A 10,840-nucleotide genomic window follows, 5' to 3' on the forward strand; every position below is an offset into this window, starting at 1 on the left:
TTGCCTTGGTAAGACCATGGTCCACAAGGCGAGCATGCCATCTACGGAAAACAACATCAGATTTAGGCCAAATGCGAATACCTCTTTCGCGAAGCGGCCTCAGCGGCAAAGAGTTTAGAAATGGAGGGCCTTGAGTACAAGGTCATAGCTAGCCTACTGCCACTTGTTCGACGGCCTCAGCGTTATTGAATGAGGGATCTAGATAGAACTCGTTGAGTTCGGCATTGGCTGGTGTAAGGAAGTTAGGTGTTATATATGGCCGAGTGAGGAGTTTCTGGAAGTCTTCGAAACTGAAAGAGTCACTAGATTGGGATTGTGAAGCAGTCATTACGAACGAAATAAAGCTTTGTTGAAATTTGCTCGAGAAACGTAGCAGAGAAGTAAAAAGATGAACAGTAATATTGCGAGAGAGAAGCGCGAAGCAATGAGGCGTGATTTAGTAGTGTGATGAAATGACGTGTATTTGGGGGTTATAAGGGTTTGCAACGTCGCACCTTTTCAGGCTATGAAAGAAAATAATGATTGAAATTCTTGGGAATTTCAAATGTTGTTGGGAAACACAAAGTGAATATGGCAAAAATTAATAATTGGTATTAATTTTGCCATATTGGGGGGTAATTGTTGACATGCTAAAAGTGCAGCCCAATTCAAATAACCCAAAGAATGAAGCCCAACTGGGCAATTCAGGATAAAGGCCCAAATAGGGTTATTAATGAATGCAGTAGAAGCCCACGAACGCGGTAACACCATCATCCAAACTTACAAGACGCCCAGAATCTGAGCGAATGAAGTGCCTTGCAGTCGCCCAAAGTTATGACCCTGTTCTCGCCCAAACTTTCGAATCGCCCAGGATCTTAGCAAACATGAGATGTTATGGTTATCAAAAAGTGCAATTATCGAAACAGTTATTGGATAATCTTATCACGTTCCACGATTCAAGGATGTTCAGTTGAGGACGGTTGAACGACAAAGAGTAATGGCAGCAGTTAGAGACGACAGTTCCACGATAAGTTGGCCACCATGAAGAAAGTGGGCAGTTATAAAGCAATTAAGCGATTTCTAAACTGTTGATCACAAAGAGAGCATAAAAGAAATATAAAAGGAAGAAAAGACATAGAGCAAAAAAACCCGAATCAAACACTCTCAAACAGAGAATATGTAATTTCAATTTCTTAATTTAGACTTAAAACATTTTTTTTCAGTACTCGTGTGCTTGCGCCCCTTGAAAGCATTTCTGTTTAAGTTCCAATTGTAAAGTCATTGTCAATAAAATACCCCTTTTTGGAACTTTGTCTCAAGAGGTTTGTCCCTTACACAATTGTCTTACTCCTTTTTTAATTGTTAGCGACTACCCGCGAGAAACATAATCACATTCCACTCAAAATTGATTTTTCCTTTTACATAAGTGCCAATCCTTCAAATCAGTATTACGAGAAGAAAGGTTAATGAAAATCTTAACGTTCGGTACACGTTTACTTAACTTCATTCCACACATAATTGTTTTAAGGAGACTTTATTTAAGAATATATTCTGACTTTCATATCTAGATAGCATGCAGATAATTCTATTCCTTCTGTGAACTTAACAATTACCAGTATTTCCATGCAAAGCACAAGGTAATCATTTTTCTAGATAGAAACAGAAATTTTAGTGCTCTAGAATCTAGATTGAAATATTACCCAATTGAAAATGAAGAAGCACACACACAAATCACGAAATATTACCCAATTGAAAATGAAGAAGCACACACACAAATCACAAAACACGACTTTAGAATTGGGTGATTTGTGTGTAAATAAACATGCCAACTAAAAATTATAAATAACACAATTTAATAAAATAACATAAACATGATTCAAAATAATATAAACATAAGAAGAGGATTAGAAAGAAAGAAAGTTTTGGGAGTCACGTCGAAGACGCTGTTCTAAAGTTGTGTTGCCTCTCTTTCGTGTAGGTTCTTTCGGCACTACTCGACTCCAAGATAAAACTCATGTGGCTCTCCTTCTATGAGCACAACCATAGGGAGAAAAAAAAACAAGCATTTATCAATTGCCAAAGTTTATAGAAGAAGATGAAATGACTAGAAAGTGGTATGAAAAGAGAGTAATTTGAAAAGACTAAAGAGTATCTTTTGTGTTTGATTTGTTGTGTGTCAAAAAATGTGAAATCCACTGAAACATAAATTACAAATATAATATTACAAATATAATAATAGAAAAATTCAACCATCTAATAATGAAAATTAATCAAATTCAACATAAATTACAAATATAATAATAGGATTAAATTTTTGTATTGAATCAAAAATTAAAACAAAAACTGAAAATTATAAAATTGAAACTGAAAACTTGAAATTAAAATAAAAACTGAAATTTTAATATTCAATTGAAAGTTTTATAACTTATTTTCCAACACAACATTCCTAAAAAATTATAAAGAGTTTATTGATAAGCCATTGGTGTAAGATTGAAAAATTGGCCCTTTCTCGGATGGCACTGAAACTTCATGTGGAAAGAATAGTTTTCCCATTAACTTGGATATGCTTAATGGAGGATATAACTGCAGGTGCAAGGAAGGATATGAGGGCAATTCTTAGCTAAGTTCAGGGTGCCAAGGTTAGTTTTAAAATTACTATTATTTAATTAAAAGACTATGCTTTCGGCTATGAAATTCAATACAAAAAATCTAACAGTTATTTGCTTTGATGTTGTGGTTATGATGGAAAAATTGGTGTTGGCTGCATACGAGTGCTGGTCTCATAGCAAAGTGGTAATAGGTAATTTTTAATTAATTTTCGCATATTACATAAATATAATTTATTTTTCTTAATTTTTCCTCATTTAAAATTACAACTTAGATTTTTCAGTGTAAATTTGCCGATTGAAAATGTCTCTTGTAATCAATATTTTAAATCAATTTATTTAAGAAACTGTAATGTATTAAAGAATAATCAAAGTGAAACAGTGATATAAGTTGAATGACAACCATTTTGAAAATCACTACAACAAAAAGGACTATTTATGGCGTGCATTGCAGGCCGCAAAAACACAAGTAATACCGTAAAAACGTTCACTTTTTTACGGCGTGCAATGTACGCCGTTTATGAATGCTGATATTAGTTATAAGGTTTTTTACGGCGTATAAGCGCACGATGTAAAAGCGAGTTTTTTAACTTTTGATTGCACACCGTAAAATGGTTATTAAGCATTTACGGCGTGCAAGCACCTATAATAATTACACAAATCCAATTAATAACTCAACTAAGATGATAATTAAAATATTTTTGGTTACAAGCTGACAAACAACGTTTAACTAATTAATTATTCTAAACTTAGATGAAAAAATTAACACAAACATTTATCATATAAATAAAATGTACCAAGCAATGTCACAAATACTTTCTATTTCCTCAACCAACGGAGATAAATTCAATAAATGATGAGCTTGATTAATAACTAATGGCTTCTCAACCAACAGATACAAGTTCAACCAACACAAATTAGTTATTCTACAAACAAAAGAATGCTTTCCAACCACGAGAGCTTGATTGATAACTAATGGCTTCTTTCTTTAAATATCTCAAGCATGGAAAGCATAGTTATGATAAGACTCGGACTCTATGAAGAATGTTACGTTGCGGAGCTTGATCTGGGTGAGACTTCAGCAATGCTCATTTGTACGCTGCTTGTACCTGATATAGAAGACCATTTAACAAAGAGGGGAGTAGGTCTCTCATCAACCTGGTAGTGATCTCACGTTCACCTGAAATTGGCACGAGAATAATAATTTAAAAAGTCTGAACCAACACAATAAACAAATGTACGCAAAAAAAGGTTAGCACAAGCTAAAATTAGTTTACATAAAAATAAGCCCATATTCTCTATTGACACAAAGGCGTCCCAAATATGTGGTCTATTTGGCATCAAACCTTATTATTCCCGGTCCATTGTTCTCAGGCTTAGGAGAAAACATTTGAATGTTGTCTGCTGATGCAGAATTTAACAAATCTTTGCCTATCCTATGCTTTAATTATGCCATATGGAGTAATGAGTAAGGCTCATATGGTAATTGACTTGTTCATAATTGCTGCCATATGGTAATTGACTTATTCATTATCAATGAGTAAAGCTCTATCGTCAGTCTAGTTCTCTCGAACAATAAATCAAGGACTTGCTATCATCTAAAATGATTTTTTATACAGATTCGCATTTTTTTAAGGCTGAAAAAAAAAAAATTAGAAATTTGGGTTATAAAAAATTTCATTACGAAGTTTGGAGTAGCAGTTGGGGCAGTAACGGCAGTTGGCCAATAATTTGTAATACGAACACCAAAAAAGCCCCACAAAACCAACGGAAATTGAAAATGAAGTTTCAACGGTCACATCTCACCTTTGTTGTTGAAGAGTGAAAGAAATAAGCAGTGGACGGACCCCACGAAAATGAAATTGTTTACCCCCGTGTGATTTTCGTATATCTCGCAACAAGAAATTCTCAAATAAAATGTCTCCTTTCTCTCTCTCTCTTTTGCCACCCCCAAAAAGCTCTGTTCTTGAGGAACATTCTCATTTCTGCTGGGTAAATTCTCTTTCAAAACAACGTTAATGGTGTTAATGTAGGGGTTTCTCATTATTGATTCCACCCCTCGACCATTGAGTGAAAATTGAGTCAAGTAAAATAATAGCACACATGGTACATAGAGCAGCAGCAGCATAAGTGAACGGTTATCCTCATTAAATGTTCACGGTTGAACTCCACAACACCTTATCTTGTATAATGCATCATCAACATACCCATTTGTCCCATGCCCACAAATATCATCAAACACTAATCGCAGAAATTTTCAACACAAATTATATATTTTGCCCAGATTATCACAGAAACACTAATCACAGAAATTACACGAATCACACAAATTATCAAACACTTGAATGGTGGTCGATTTGTGCAAAAAAATCCAAACACATAGCAAAGTTCGTAAAATTAAGGAAACATATACTGTACCTGAACTGATTAGATATATTCTTGATCATCAAAGTAGTTTTTCCAGAAGGTGAAAAGTCTTCTTCAGTAGACGAATTGACAAGCCTCTTTTTAGATTTTTTGTGATTCTTCCTACAACAAAAGAACAATTTTTTGTGCTTCTTCAATCCGTTCTTCCTTGAAACTACGTGATTGGAATCGCCGGTTGAGTGAATTGAATCGCCGGTTGGGTGAATCGAAGGAATTGGAAAGGGTTTGCAATGCAAAATATGGGTTTTTCGTCTGGGCCAGTGGGTTTTAATTTTCTTTTGTTTTGGGCTCGGACTATTACGGCATACAAAATGCACGCTGCACACTGAAACACTCTATGTTGTAATTACTGACTATTTATGGCGTGCCAGAAATGTATACCATAATGACAAGCATTTGTGGAATGCCGTAATCAAACACTTTTCATGACGTGCATGAAATGCACGCCGTAAACAAATGCCTTAAAAAATTATTTTTGTTGTAGTGAATCTTGAAACAATTCTTGACACCCAAGTTTTACTTCAAGGTAACAAAAAAGTGCTTATTGCAGTGGCCAAAGTTGCACAAAGGTGCTTAAATTTGAATGGAAAGAAAAGGTCAACTATGAAAGAAGTAGCCATGGAGTTGGAAATTGTTAGAATATCTCAAACACTCTCGACTACTTTTTGAAACTAAATATCACGACTGTACAACTGTACAAGTCCAAATAGATACATATTTCGGATGATGACTACACATGTGCAAATACTAGTGACAATACCATTCCCTCATCAGGCACTTGTCCCCTAAAGATTCATGCTGGTTGATGCCATTCAGTGGTTTCCAAACAATTTCCTCATTTTGTAGCAACTATTTGTTTTTGTAATTGTTTATTTAAGCAACTAATAACATTCTCTAGAAACTTCGTATATCTAATAGTTCCACATATTCTCTGTGACATTTTTGATAATCCAGTTTGAGCTATTTTCTTTCTTCAGTATCTTGAGATGCAGTAGTAAGAAGCATCTGATAAATTAAATATTCTACTAGTTTTCAATAGTTATTGAAAGAATTAATTTGGCCTAGCGTGTCATGCTAAGTTCATTTGTGATAATAAAGATGAATTCGACTTGCTAATTATTGATAGCACAATCATGATCAGTTCAATGTAGTGCTACAGAAACTACTCTTAGCTATTTTGCTTCTTACAAACAGGGCTAAGAAAGATATATAAAAATTAAATCAACCTGCTAAGTCAGTCTTAAAGCTAATAGGGGTGATGTTGTTTAAGATGGAAATTGAGTGGGTAAAGAAAGTCAGTTTTGCTATATATACATCAAGTTTGAAATTGTGTGAGGTGCCAACTTTTTGTACATTGATTTTAGCATCGAGCTTTTCAATCGTTGGCTAGACTTAATCCTCATAGGGGCAATGTCATTTACAAAATAATCTAAGAATGTACAACTAGCATAATTGAAAATTCCCTTCTAAGCATGCAAATTTTATTTTAGGATCCAAGTATTTTCAGACTGCATAAAACGTAACTGATGAACAAGAAAACTTTAGTCTTTTGCCCACTAATAAATAATCTTCTACTTTCGATTTCAATCTCATTATTTGAGTTTCTTAAAAGGATCATAATGAATATCCTCATAGGGGCAGATGCGGACTAACAAGGCCCAAGAATTTTTATTTATTTATTTTTTTTTTTGGTGTGTGCTGTAAAAAACAGTTTTTTATGTGTAAATTTTTTTTCGTGTGTTAGCTCGACTTGAAATTTTATAGTCCGACCTTAAATTCAATCCTGGATTCACCACTGACATGTTAAACTTTTAAATAGAAGCCACGGCTGAAACAGAAGATCGCAAGATTTCTCATGCAAAATATTAAGTTTTAGATCATATCCCTATACAATAAAAAGTCACTCTATTTTGCACTTCCTTTAATTCTGGTGGCTAAAACGACATCGTTTACTTTGGATTCCTTAGTGCATGTCATCGTTTTCTAGAAGAAAACCAATTCGCTAGATATGTACAGGCCGCTTCGCAACTTCATAGTTATCGATTACTCGGAGCTCGAAGCCTAGAATTTGCACCATTTCACTCTCCTGAGTCTCCTCTACGATTTTGGAGAACCATGCTGCAATTCCACCTCACCAATGGCTTTCTGTGGTAAGCTAACTTACACAGAGATAATTATAACCAAACAAATCAATATTTCTTCGCAAACATATAGTTAATTTTTTATTTTCTGTTATGATTGATTTTGTGATCACAGATTGAAGTTATTGATACATAAAAATTCAGCCCAAATTGAACAGCTCAAGGAGTGAAGCTCAATTGGAGGATCCCCAAATCAGATAGCCCAAAAAACGACCCAATCAAACAAATCAAGATGAAGGCTTAAATAAGGAGGCCCAAGAATACGGTAACGCCATCGCCCAAGTTTGGAAGTAGCCCAGAATCTGAACGAATAGAGTATCATACGGTCGCTCAGAACTGTTACTCTATTCTCGCCCGAACCTTCAAGTCGCCCAAAGTATCAACGAATATAACGCGTCGTGGTTATCAAGAAATGCAGTTATCAAAGCAGTTGTGAAAGCAGCCCTATCACGTCCACGATTCAAGGAATTCAACCGAAAGCGGTTGAACGATGAAAGGGTAATGGCAGCAGTTAAAAGGCAGTTTTCATGACAAAATGGCCACTACGAAGAAAGTGGGCAGTTATAGGACGATCGAGCAGTTTTTAGAGTGGTTAATCTCAAAGAGATCGTCTATGAAGTATAAAAGAGAGAAAGGACATAGAAAGAAAGGACCGAATCCAAAACTCTCGAACAGAGAATATGTAATTTTCATTTCCTTAACTTTTAGACTTAAACACTTTTTTCTTTCAGTAACTCGTGTGCTTACGCCCCTTGGAGGCACGTTGTTTTTCATTTCCAATTATAAAGTCATCGCCAATAAAAGAACACCCCTTTTTGGGACTTTGTCTCAAGAGGTTTGTCCCTTACATAATCGTCTGACCCTTTTTAATTTGTTAGCGACTAACCCACGCGAACCAAATTTGGCACGCCCGGTGGGACAGTAGTGTTAGGTGTTGAAAGTACAAAAGGGGAAACAATATGCCTCAGAGATCCGATAAGGAAGCAGCAAGTCAGGGAGGAATCCAGTCTGTAATCGAGCGATATAAGGAGCAGCATGCCTCTCCACGAACAGATGGACAAAATCAGAGCAGTAACAGTCGTTACGAACCAATGACGGAGTTGAGTCCTCGAACCATGCGTGCATTACTTGGAGAACTCACGCAAGACGTCGTTGAACAGGGAAATCTTCGAAGTATTCATAATATGGAAAGATTTACACAAAACGGGAATGTACACTATGACAACATGCCCAAACAACTAAAGACGTTGAACGAAACGATGAATAAGTTAGTAGGCCAAATATGTCAATCGGCCATACCTCTTACAAATCACTTTCAGACTAGAACGATCGTGGGACATAATCCCTCGGTCCTAAATTCGAGTCAAGGGGTAGAACTGTTTTCTGGTCCATCTACTTCAAACCAAGGGGGTACTACAGTGCCAAATCAAAGCAATGGTAGTGGTATGCCTAACCTGGGGGGTAATCCAAACGTGAGGGATAATGTCCTAAATAATGGACAGAATATTCCACGTGGTAACGAAGGAGTAGATGTTCAGGCTAATGGTAATGGCCCTAATCATGGTAATTTTGTTGCCAATCAAGGACCAAACATCAGACCTCATGCGAACCAACCGGTTAACCAACCTGTAGGAATTCCATATGACCCCAATGTCATGTTGAGGAACCAGATTATGGAAATCCTACAGGATCAGATGGCTTTTGGGGTGCGTCCCGTCATTAGGCCGACATACACAAAGCCATACCCTGATTGGGTAGACCAAGCATATCCATGGCCTAGAGGATACAAAGTGCCAGAATTCTCACTGTTTACCGGTTTAGGAGAGGTGTCTACTCTAGAACACATAGGGCGATTCACATTGCAAAGTGGTTATGTAACCGATTACCATAAAATGAGACTTTTCCCTAGTTCGTTAACAGGAGTAGCTTTCTCCTGGTTCATCAACTTGCCAGCGAACTCTATTCAAACATGGCAACAATTGGAACAGTTGTTTCACGCTCAGTTTTATAAAACTGAGTCTGAAGTCACTTTAGTCGATTTGGCGAATTTACGTCAAATGCCAAATGAATGGGCAGAAAGTTTTCTCCAAAGGTTCAAGACAGCAAAAAGCAAGTGTTTTGTACCTCTGCCCGAAAAAGAATTTGTCAAGATCGCTCAAGGCTGCTTAAGCTTTGATTTAAAAAAGAAGTTCCAGGACAAGGAGTTCCCTGACCTTTTCCAGTTGAGTGCGAATGTAATTAGGTATGAGCGACTGATAAAAGAGGAAGAACAAATGAAAAATTCTAGTAAAGGGACTTATTACAAAGACCCAAATTTTGACGTTCATACCATCGACGACGAGTCATACGATCAGGCCGAAATGTGTTTGGCCAAATTGGTCAAAGGGGATACATATACTTATCCCATAATGGCCAAACCTAGATCATCGGGCAGAGATGAGCCCATAAAGGATGGAAACGTAAAGGCTAGAACGTTCTCGTTCGATGTGACCAAAGCTGACCTTATATTCGATAAATTATATAGGGATAAGCAGATAAAGTTGAGCGATAAGCACAAATTGCCAAACCCTGAACAAATTAAGGGTAAAAAATATTGTAAGTGGCATAATGCATGGTCACATTTGACTAACAATTACTTGGTTTTCCATCACGTATTGCAGGATGCCATTGAATCAGGACGAATTACGTTCCATGATAAGAAAAAGATGGCAGTGGACGACAATCCTTTCCCACAGCCACTTGGAGTAAACATGGTAACATCTGGATTCGAGAACAAGTTACCAAAATTCAAACTGGTCGTAGATGACGGAGAAGAAGATCCTAGGCCACATCCCAGCGTCTTTGAACGAATCAAGAGAAAAGTACCAAAAAAGGACGAAGACGTCCTGTGTGCAAGGTGTAAAAGAGAGGTAAATGGGAACACGGAGAAACCAGGGACATGGCAACATCCTCATCGCCCTGCCTTCTTCCCAAACATTCAGCCTGGTAGAGAGCGAGGTACATCATTCTATAGAGGACCGCCTTTTGAAAGGAAGTTCAGACCAGCAGATACTGGAAGAACATTTAGGCCGCAACCTCGTCGGCCAAATGTATGGCATTCATTTCAGTACGGTGTAGGAAGGGCAATACCCTTCGATGAGATGACTAGAACCCAACAAAGACGTTTCCAACGAAACTATGGACGGATGATGAGGCAGCAACAAGGAATGCCACATCCTAAAGCGCCTATACTACTCAATGTAGCCAATCAAAATGTCCTCAAGAATAGTGAAGAGACCGGTACAGATGAATCAATGAAAAAACTGCCAGAAACTTCTTCTGGGAGATCAAAGTTTGAGCGGGACAGAAGGGATGAAGAAGATCCAGATCAGCCCCTTGCTATCCAATTCGGTACGTTGCCTCCTGTCGTGGCCAATAATTACCTACTGGCCAATGAATTCAAGAATAAGGAAAAAGAAGAAGAGAGGGATGATAACGAAGGAGAAGCTTGCGTGTTGGTATGTGAAGAAGGCCAAACTTCTAGAGAGGCCTACAACGACGAGGAGGACGATGGGATGACAGACATTGAAGAAGAAATCGACCTAGAAGCAGAAAGGAAAAAGAGAGGAGTATCGCGCAACACTCTGTTTAAGCAACTACATCAAGAGGGAGTTCGCGAAGTAGACTTGTTGGGGGAGCCATCTGGGC

This window comes from Olea europaea, chromosome 1, assembly GCF_002742605.1.
Source record: "Olea europaea var. sylvestris chromosome 1, O_europaea_v1, whole genome shotgun sequence".
Lineage (NCBI taxonomy): Eukaryota > Viridiplantae > Streptophyta > Magnoliopsida > Lamiales > Oleaceae > Olea > Olea europaea.